This window comes from Adelges cooleyi, unplaced genomic scaffold (assembly GCF_023614345.1).
Source record: "Adelges cooleyi isolate 19-005CV unplaced genomic scaffold, UGA_ACOO_1.1 ACOO_flye_CR_arks_rails_tigmint_CR_PRNA_2, whole genome shotgun sequence".
NCBI classification, from domain to species: Eukaryota; Metazoa; Arthropoda; class Insecta; order Hemiptera; family Adelgidae; genus Adelges; species Adelges cooleyi.
Genome location: NW_026095860.1, coordinates 762,343 through 772,020, shown reverse-complemented (window position 1 = coordinate 772,020; position 9,678 = coordinate 762,343). Strand labels below are relative to the sequence as shown.

Here is a 9,678-nt window from a genome sequence, read left to right as displayed (position 1 = left end):
GATATGCTTAGACCTCTTCTAAACTAAAAAATACCAATAAAAAACAAGCTCCTTTAGTCTTTACACTACCCTTTTGAACCCAATATGAACTTATGGTATTATTATCTGGTGATCGGCAAAATCTTTAAACACCAAAACAATTAATATGACTCTGAATAATCACAAAGGGTCTTTTGGTATGATCAAATTGTTTCACTCCATTCCGGCTTCTAAGACGACTTAAAAGAAACTGGCCCAAAACTGGCTCAAGAACTACCAAAATTAAGGTTTTTTTTAAATCTTATTTGGTAAGTTTTTGAAATGGAGATGTTAGAGTATATTAAGTGGTTGATTAAAGAAGTATTATTTAAGTATTCTAACATGATAGGCCTAAAGGGTTTGATGAAGATCGAAACAAACTTATAAAATATAACAGGCGTGGCCAGTATTTAATCCAGAAAAGCTATTTACAGCAGTCTTTTGGAGAAGTTCATTAAATATAAAAAAATGTAACATTATGAAAAAACATTTAGATGTGAACGAATACTTAGATGGAGTCAAATCACTCTAAATACATTGTCAATAAAAATGTTATTTTATAAGTTGCATTTTTAAGTATTAGATACATAGTTACATAAATATAAAATACATTCAGCTACTTAAATTTTTTTTTTTGCCCATTTCAACCCTTAAAAAAAATAATTCAGAAATCAGAATCCTTTCTTATTGCACGCCAAGACTATAATACAAACATACCCTGAACATTTCAAGTCGATAGGTATCATAGTTTAGGCTGTGCGTTGATTATGAATCAGGCAGGACTTTTAGTTTTATATATATATATTATAGATAACTCAGACATAGCCATTATAATATTATTCATAACAATTAAGAAAAAACTTGACAATATTAACAAGAAAAGTATTCAAAACGTTTATAACTTTAAAACATTTTTAGCTTCTTTCTGGGTTTTTCTAAAATTTTCTGCGAGAATGACTTGATGGAAATGATTTAATATCATCGTAATTAATGATTGTTTTGGTTACAGATTACTCTATACTTAATATGGCTAAACTATTTAATCTTTCTGGTGACATAGTCGATTCTATTTATGGTTTAAGTGTCAATATTAAATCCCAAAAAAGTCAAATATTTTCTATAGTTCCATAATGTTGTAAAATAACACAAACAACATTTTTTTTAAAAAGAAAAGACTACAAAATTGCAATTTTCTTAAGAAATATTGAGTGTTCAGCATTAAATGCCTCTTCCGGCCGCTTCTCACGTTCCGCGCGCAGGCCACCGATCTCTTCCGTCCACCAGTGGACGGGTGGTTTGGCGCCCTGGAATCCTTTTCTGGTCGGGAGAGCAGCGAATTAAATACAATTAAATAAAAAAAAAATACTAAATACAATAAATACAATAAAATACAAAAGACCTAATATAAAAGAAATATGATTATTATTGTTTATGAATCAAATATTAGTTGTCTTAACTAGTTTATGCTCATTACCTATACTTTATGTTCTATGAAATATCAATAAATACAATTGTTTAAAAATATATTTTTTGTAAAAACGATTGAAATAATAATAATAATAATATTTTTTATTTAGCAAAAACATACACACATGAATACACTTATAAATAAAAACAATCGTGATACGTATTTGCAACTCCCCTTTAAGCATAAGCTTGTTTTGGGGGGTTATAAGTTTGAGTTCATTACAATTCGTGAGAAAGATAAACTATATAATATTATTACAACACTGTTATATATAAATTGATAAAAACAACAAAGAATATAATTGTAATTTTTATATTTTTCGACATTCTCACAGCAAATCTATTTTCATGAAATTTAAAGTTTTCAGAAATGATTTATACAAACAAACATTAATAAAATTATCAATATTAATAGCAAGTTGTCTACATATCTGAGTAGCTGCAGATAACGAGCTCTTTAGACCAAGTTGTTTTTTTAAAGATAGGCACACAAATGTTACATTTTCTTTGTAACGAGTATTATAGGAGTGACTAACTCTAACTAGATTACGCTTAAACTTGTAAATACTTAAAAGGATGTTTCTAAAATATAATTTATGAATGCACAAAACATTAAGTTCTAAATAAGCAAAATTATTGTTACAGTACATAGGTTTCAATAACAGAAATGTAATTAACCTATTAAGGATGATTTTAAGACGATAAGTATGGTGATAGTGATACCATAACTAACAATTGGTTGTACTAAGGATATAAATAGCAAGCGTTTTATACAAACATTAAAAAAAACCCTGAGCTCATGAAAAATAAAAAAACAATTCTAACAGTATTCGTTTAATTATTTATATGAAAATTCCATTTGAAATCTATAAATAATCCTTATTGTGTATGTTTAAATTCTATTTCATTTCATTTAATCATTCATTTCTTTAAATTAAATATGATAATTTAAATATCATTGTAAAACTTTAATCTAATATATTTTTGTTTTATTTATATTGGCAATTTTTGATACTTACATAATTTATTATATATATCATACATCAATAAAATAATAATACACTTTGTTTAAGTATATAGTATTCAATTCATTTAAATGGTAGGTAAATTAGATATACCAATTCATTCACCACAGAGCTTTAAAGTTGTACATCATAAATAAATTAACAAAAAGTTGAAACACATACATAAGCATATTTTTTATAAAATTTGTTTAATAAATTCTCCAACGAATTACAAGTAAAAGAATTCTACACGCCGACCCTGACTTGGCAAGGGTTCATGGTAGCTTCTTCTATTAAAAAAATTAGGTATTGCTCAATCTGCAGATATTTCCTTTTCTAAATACGTATCTTAGTACACCAAGCTATATAAGGGAATTGCACGTGGTCTGACTTTAAGAAGTTTTGTAAAGACAATATTTAAAAAAAAAAAGAGGTTAAAAAAAATGTTGACCATTCCAATACTTTTACCGGTTAATTCGTATAAGAATCAAGATATTGTTTTTAGTTTAAATCATTTGTTTTTTGGTAAAAGCCATTTACTTTTATTTTAGACCAAAAATCAAGACAAATTTTCGACTACATAGGATGGTCCAATTTCAATTCTGTAACGAGATTGAGTTCTTTGACTAGTTTACTATGTTATGCAGGAAGCCCGATTTCATTAAAAAATATCAGTTTCTTGTAATTAAATTAATTCAATTTGCAATCTTTTCAATATTAAAATCCGATTATTTTACATAAAATAAGAATAAAGCAAAAATATCTGGCTATAATTTTTACAACGATCGAATAACAATAATAATACAAATTATTTAAAGTTAATTTTTCTAAATTGATTTAAATAGCTTTTTAAAATTTGTTTACCTATTTCAAATGTGTTCGAATAGAAATTTATATGAAATTACTATTTGGACCTTCTTTCAAATAATATTATTATCTTAATCTTTTACAATAATTATTTGAAATTGTGTTGAATAATTTGTTTTTAAATAATCCCTAGGTTTGCTTTGACCTAAATATGAAGTTTTGAAAACTGTAAATTTTGTAGTCGAGGTTTGATTTAAGAGCAAACTAGTAGGTATACAAACACATGCATAAATATCATAATGTAGATTGTTATTCTCTGTTTTTTTTTTTTTAAACAATTTCTAAATTTTTATTTGTATATGGCGCGTCGTCGTTTGAGTACATTTTCTGATTTTAAAAACAACGGTTTAGGAAATTTGAAACCGTCACGTGACCAATTTGAAAATGTATTATAACTGAAGGTATACTAAATGAAAATGGATAACACGTTAAATGTGAATGTATATGATATGTATGTAAATCTCCCAAAGATATAAAAGTTCATAATATACCTAACCTAAACGGTTGCTACATATTTTGAAAACTATTGTACGGGTTGAGTTAAGGCTTTTAAATCGTATAAAACTCCTAGTGGTCTATAAGAACGAACACGTCAATAGTTTTGAGTCTTAAAATGGCGTTACGCCATTTAGTTGCTACGAAAAATGATTGATTCCGCCTGTAAGCGTAAAGCGGGTTTTTTGTGACCCAAAAAAACATGTTATTGTAAAACTTATGTGCACATTATGCCGTTGAATATAAAGTATTCTGCGAACGCTATATACAGTTAGAAAAAAATATTAAGATACAATTTGGCTCGGTGGTAAACATACAAGAGAAAAACAGCTCATCGCAAAACAAATGCCTCACGTTGAGATACAAAATACAGTGTCGCTATTTACTCTGCACCGACGAGAAAAGCCCGAATAACAAGTCATTTTATGGGTAAAAAATACTTTATGTTCATACACATGTGTTACAGGCGTAAGGGACATGATAAAAAAATAAAGAAGAAAACAACTTGCCTGGGGTTTTCTAGTTTATTGTGCGTGTCAAGTTCACGCTTCGAATATAATATTATAGCGAACACTCCAATGAGTTTTTATCATTATTACATTTGTGCACCGTTGAAGAAACCAAATAACAAAACAGTTGTAAAAAAAATAACTTAGTAGGTCACGCCGTATTCTAAAACTTATTTCCCAAACCTGGTCATTTTGATATCTGCTATAAATCAAAATATATATATTAGGAATAGCGTTTATCAGATAATAAATACGATTTTATTGAATTTTGATGTTTTACTGGACGTTCCGAAACTATAACAACAGAGTATTTAAAAAAAAAAAAATGTTGCCCATGTTTAAACTGAGATACATTGTTCTCATCAAATTATGAGAAAATCAAGTTTTTGTGCGTTGTGCGGTTTTGTCCCCAATGTTTACACAATTAAAAATCTAGTAGTTGTCAACTGATTTCAAACACTCTACCCTACGTATATTCATTTTGGCTTTTCTGTTGGATTGCAATTCAAACTTTATAACACTAAAAAATAGTCCCGAAGAAACGTTTAGAAAATTGTTGTTCTAAAAGTTTTCTATTGATTCAACAACACAGTCATGTCATGTTAAGCAAATAGTCCACTCTACGGTAAAATTTTTTTTTGAAGTGAACTGTAGTGTGAATTTTTTTGACATATGTAAACATTAAAATATTTTTGATCCAAAACTATTTACTATAAAACTGCCTGTTATTGAGCATAAGAATCATTGTGTAGCAGATTTAAGATAAAGTTTATAGCCTTATTGAAAACGAAAAAATATTAATACAATAATTATGAATATGAAGTTTTTTATTTTATTGTGTCTAACATTTTTTACTCAATCAGTCAACTCTGCTGGGAAGATAACAAAACAGGAAAGAGAGGTATACATAGTTTTTTCCAACAATTACTTATACATATTTTGTAGATTTTTTGTATTAAATTACGTACAGTAAACTAAACGTTTAACATGTATGGTATTCCACTATTGTCAAATCTCTTAAGTGTATTAAGACATTAAAAATAACCAGGCCATATTGGCTGCTCTTATGTGGGCGCTTGTTTCAGCCTGTATGGGTGCTTAAATTATTTTTTACTTCATCATAGTTTCTAAAGGTTTTTAGATTGTCGTTTTAAAATCTTAATAATAATTGGTTTAGTCTTTCGACTTTCCGCACTAAAAATAAATAAATTAATGCAAACTTTGACTTTTTATAACTAACTTGCCAATAAGTCTTAAAACAACAAAATAATAACTCAATGAAAAAATATTATTAGAATTTATCTCATTAATAAATGTATTTACAGTAAACGTGCAGATTGTTATTCTTATTGTAAATGATTGTTATTTTTCCGTAATCCGAAAATAATAGTACTAAATACATAAATATTTTACCCTAACTGTATTTCAGTACAACAAAAATGCAAAAAAATGTCATACATTTTTTTTGTTAAAATATAATGTTTAATATTATTGAACATATTATATTTTATTAATTATTATGGCGCTATAGGAAAGTGCCAAATTGTATTCAATTGAAGACTAAAATGCGAATTTACAAAAGTGTTGAACCGAACCGATTTCATTTATTTTCTGATATATTAAAATGTTCTATTTTTTCTAGATGGGCCAAAAGGACGAATTTATTTTTAAAATTTTATTATAATCATTTGTATTTTTACAGTTATTTTTCTAACTTATTTTCTAGGCGTAATTATGTCCGGCCTTTTGGTCTAAATTGGTTTCATATACTAGCAAAATTACTTTAAGTCGTAGAAACAATATTGTATACGTTAAAACTAATACTATGAAGCTCATACAAATTACAAATGAAACTGGAGACAAACTGATATGGTCGAAATTTATTCACAGTCTACAGGAATTGTTATTAATAAAAGTTATTTCCCATAAATAAAATGATTAAGGGGGACGGAAAGCGCTATTTATTAAGGGGCAAAGGATAGGCAATATTTGACAAACATTAATCTAATAGCCATTTTTCATATGCCTACTAATTTCAAGATGAACATATGTTTTAATTTTCTAATTATAATACTTTTAAATTTATTTTTCTCCGAGTTATGACGAAAATTTGATAAAAAATTACTTTCGTATTTTCCTAGCATATCTATTGGACGAATTTGAAGTTTTTTTTTTTATGCGAAGCTCACTATTTTTTCTGTGGGGGCTAAAAAGCCGATTTTTTATTTAGCGATTAAAAAGTAGTTAGATGTATTAGAAAAAACTCTAAAAAAGTAAAAATAGAAATGCTAATAAATATCTTTTTGAAAACCAAAAATAAAAAATCGGTCTTTTAGCCCCCATAGAGAATTATGGTAAACCATAAAAAAATAAAAAAAATATTGAAATCGGTTCGGTAGACACTTCAGGAAAGTGACTCCGCGTTTTAGTATTTATTTGTAAAACAAATTTATGCTTTACGTTTTCCTTAATGTACAAAAATTATACTTTTATTTATAATTTATTTATTTTTTTTAGTTACCAAGTGATTTTTTTCTACATAACATTAAATCCTAATTTAAATTATTGATAATTATAATTAAACAATTCTTTTAATTGTACGAGTATGTATTTTATTTATATCAATCGGTTAAATTCTGTAAAATATATTTGTTTTATTTTGAAGATACAATTTTTTTTTAGTTGGCGAATAAAAAACGATATTTATCTGGAATTTCATCCTACCCATGTTCGTAAACCTCAATCATAAAAGAGTTTTAGTCATACAAATTTTGTTTTAAAGTAAATAGCTAATTTAATTGTGGATAATATTTAAATTATTTCACGGATAAATAGTTAAGTTCATCTTGATTAATTGAATAATGGAAAAACTTTATTTTTTTCGTGAATTTATTTAATTATACATTTATTGGAATTACGCAGTTTGTTTCACGTTAATGATTGTTCGATTTATGTTGGTCTCTAGTTTAAACGAATTTAAATTGTATTATCATCTTTTTATGTAACCAGTAACGACGTAACGATGATATTAGTGTAATTAAATTTCAGACCCTAAATTGCTTTTTTCAAGAGATATTAGATTATGTCAATGCTGACCGTACTCATTCAGACCAAATAAATGCCATAACACTACAACAGTTTTTGGATAATGTGGGTACAGGTACCAGAGAAACTGCGGAGAATGCGGCAGCGGAATGTGTTGGTACCACAGAGGACGGACAAGTGCCACTTGACCGTAAACATTAATTTTACTTCCTTTATCATTTAATAATAATTTTTAAGAAACTGTTTATTTAGAGTTAACGTAAAATAGAAGTGATATTTTTGTCGTAAAAATTCCTCGCATTTAACATTTTTTAGTCAGTTGTGCGGTGTATAACTGCTGTTTGTATTCTAACAATTTATATAAATTCATCTATCGTTTAAAATTTAAGAAAGTTTTTTTTTTCAGGTACTATAGGAAAAGTTGCTTTTAATAAACTAGTAGCAAATATCTGTCAAAAATTACAAATAACAATAGATGCATACGCACGTCCAATAAGGGAGGCAATAGCTACAAAACACGTTCAGTTTTTACAATCAAGACAATAATTGAAGATTTAAAATCTTTGTTAAATTGACAAATGTTAATTTTCAACTTCATTAAATGTGTTTAAAACACACAATTATTTCAATGTATTTATTTATTTTACTTCAATGATCATTTAATGATAATTGTTAAGAAACTGTTTGTATGGAGTTAAAGAAAGTTTTTTTTTGTTTCAGAAATTATAGAAATAGATGATTTTGATGGTCTAATAACAAAAATCTAAAATATTAAATAAAACCAATAGATAAAAACACGGGTCTTATAAGTGTGCATCCCTTATGAGACCCGTGTATTCATTTATTGGTTTATATAACATTTGACAGATAATTGTTATTAGTTCATAAAATTCATCTAGTTCTATAATTACTGAATAAAAAATAACAAAACTTTGCAATAGCTACAAAAAACGCTCCAAAAGAATAAAATAAAATGTATTTAAATCTTTGTTAAATTGTGAAATGTTAATTTTCAACTTAATTAAATGAGTTTAAAACATACAATTATTTCAATGTATTTAGTTATTTGAGTATAACGTTCATCAATGGTAATGAGTACAGTACAAGTTACAAAACGACCATTTAGGACATAATATACCTAATCGGCTGGAAATAATTGTTGTTCCGGGCTCGCTTACAAAAAAAGTCCTAAATCATTTACAAACAACAACGGTGATAAATACCCAGCCCTAGCAACTCACAATGTGATATCTATTCCTATTGAGAGTGTACCGTTTAATTTAAATTCGTGCAAAACAATCAACGTCTGGATAAGGAAAAAGAAACTGTAAATTAGAATAAAAAAGGGTACTTTGTTGATTCAGAAGATTTAAATGATCACCTCTTTCCCTTTGAACCTAAAAAAATACTCTTAAATATAATACCACTGAAGTACAGTGATAGCCTAAGATGACATCATGAAACGTTTCATCCAGAAGATATAAGCATCCTTTCTTAAATTTCTCTTGTTAGACATAGGTCTAAAGACTTAAGGTGTACTAATTATACAATTTCATATACTATGTGTAGACAAAAATGGTAAAATGTATGTTGTAACATGTTAAACATTTAATTCAACGTTTTCAAATAAAAACTCAAAATCAAAAGGTTTGATCCATCAAGCTGTTTTTGCAAGGCATATTTTTTTTTTAAGTTGAAAAATAATAATATTAAACCTTTATGTTTTATGTCAATAGTTCCCAACACTTTGAAATTTGCCTCATTCTGTAGATGTTTAAACGAATTTTTATATTTATTTATTTTGGCTAAAAGATGTATTAAATCGTTTACACCAGTCTTACTCCAAAATTAACACAAGGGAAACAATATAACGTTAATAATGGCTTTGTGGTAGTTTCACAACCACAAAGCCATTTGGACTTTTGATAAAGCCCAGTATTAAAATGACGAGTGTATTCATTTGGTCCTTTTTTAGTGAAATTGGGTGAACTTGGTGAAGGTCTACCTACATTTTTTATTTCTACTTTTTTTTCTAAAGAAAGAAATTACAATTTTAATTTTAAAATATCTTGCACGGAATTTGTATTATTTATAGTAAAATACAACTTATAAAAAAAAAAATAAACGTTAATTAATTATAATTAAAATTAAAATAAGAAATAATATAGTCACCGTTTTCCTTTGTTGTCCGTACACAAACGTATTTTATGATAAAATGATAACACTTATCAACAACAGCCGTCGCCGTCGAATTCATATAGGCCGCCCGAATG

At 27.1% G+C, this 9,678-nt stretch overlaps 1 long non-coding RNA gene across 1 annotated transcript; it reads left to right on the top strand.

Annotated features, from left to right (window-relative positions):
* Nucleotides 1-5,123: 5,123 nt before the first annotated feature.
* LOC126833240 (uncharacterized) lies at nucleotides 5,124-7,975 on the top strand. Its single transcript, XR_007684918.1, has 3 exons — nucleotides 5,124-5,261; nucleotides 7,409-7,595; nucleotides 7,812-7,975. It is a non-coding gene; the product is annotated as an uncharacterized LOC126833240 (long non-coding RNA).
* Nucleotides 7,976-9,678: the final 1,703 nt, after the last annotated feature.